Here is a 1,939-nt window from a genome sequence, read left to right on the forward strand (position 1 = left end):
TCTTCCCCCCCTCCTCTCTCTCGATACGTTTGGACTATTTTTCATTTTAAAATGCTAATTTCGAAAACGCTTTTTCTCCCCTCTTCTCTTTCTCTTCTTTTTCTCTTTCCTTTCTCTTTTTTTCTCTTCTATTTCTTTCCCTTCTCCTCTTTTTTTCCTCATTTTCTTCTCGCCCTTCTTTTCATTATCTTATTTTCTCCTCTATTTCTTTCCCTTTTCCTATTCTTTTTCCTCATTTTTTGCTCCCTCATCTCTCTTTTACCTCTTCTCTTTTTTACTTCGTCCCTTTCTTTTCTCTGCTCTCTTTGTTCCCTTTTCTTTTTTCTTTGTTCCTTCCTCTTTCTTCGATTCTTTCTTCTCTTCTCTCTTCTTTCTCCTCCTGTTCTTTTCTCCCATCTCTCTTTTAGCTCTACTCTTTTTACTCGTCTCCTTTCTGTTCTCTGCTCTCTCTTTGTCCCCTCTTCTTTTTTTCTTCCATCTCTCTTTTACCTCTTCTCTTTTTTTACTTCGTCCCTTTCTTTTCTCCGCTCTCTTTGTTCCTTCCTCTTCTTTTTTTCTTTCTTCTCCGTTTCTCTTCCTTATTCTCTTCTTTCTTCTTTATCCTCCCTTTTTCTTCCTTGTCCTCTTCTTTATCCCTCCTTATCTAGCACAGTATACTCACTCTCATCACTAATCACATATAAAATATTTGATCGTTCATTGAACGTACTGTGACTGGAGTGTTACCTGAACGGATAGTTGGAATTGTGCTGTCAGAGTGACTTACGCTAGTTTGGTACTTTGATCTTTTATCAGAAGGAAATAAGGAATGACTCTATGCGTAATTCGACATACACGATTACGATCAATACAATACAATATATTTTATTTCATGTTTATCAATATTTAACAAAAAAATGTGAAACACAAGAAGTCTTCATTATTTCTTAAAACTACAGAGACAGAAAGTAAGTACAAGTACTCGTAAGAACTCACGCACTTTGTATCAACATCACTCGAAGAGGCGTGATTTTCTCGATCACATCGATAAACCGAGAAGTCATCGAGACCTAGCTCAGAATCATATATGTAACTCTTGAGCCATGTCTCGGTAAAAACTATGACGTCATAATCAACTAATGGAATAGCGCAGACAAGTTCTTTTAATTTCGTCCTCGTTCCCCTAACATTCTGATAGTAAACCTTAAAGTCTAATTTATTGGTTTTCGATGTTAAGAATATTAAGTTTCCATAATTTGGCCCTGTTCCGGAAAATTTCTTTCATTATCGTAATAGAAAGTAAAAAGTATGAGTAGTAGGTAGGTACCTATTGTAAAGCTGTAAAGGTAAGGTTACTTTCTATAGTGTGTCCAGATCAATGTGACAGCAAAAAAATAGGCATTGTTGCAAAACATGTCACATGTGCAATGGTAGAGAATCTTTAACAGGGGAAGGTATATTGCACAGTGCTTCCTCCGACAGTGAAACAAAGTCAGTTCTTCATTTCTTAAAACTACAGAGACAGAAAGTAAGTACAAGTACTCGTAAGAACTCACGCACTTTGTATCAACATCACTCGAAGAGGCGTGAATTATTTCAGGCTGCGTAAATTATTACGCTTGATTAATTTTAAATTGAAATATGTTTTCTTTACATTTTTTCTTCTCTTTCTTTTCTCTCAATAAATAAATTATAGGTTATATATTTCTTTATAAATTATAATGTCCATTTACATTTTATTTATATATTTTTCCATACAAAAAATAATATTTATTATTCTTTAGAAACTTTGTTCCTTTCTCTTTCGCCCATGTTTTCTTTCTTCTTCTTCTTCTCCTCCTCCTCTCCTTCTTTCCTCCACCCTCAAAATTGTGTTCCTTTGCTTGTTTTGTGTTGTGCTCTTTCTTTCTTTCTATTTATTTTTTGTTTACATCAGCAATTTTTACATTTTTTCTCGCTT

This window comes from Diaphorina citri, unplaced genomic scaffold (assembly GCF_000475195.1).
Source record: "Diaphorina citri unplaced genomic scaffold, Diaci psyllid genome assembly version 1.1 scaffold344, whole genome shotgun sequence".
NCBI lineage: Eukaryota > Metazoa > Arthropoda > Insecta > Hemiptera > Psyllidae > Diaphorina > Diaphorina citri.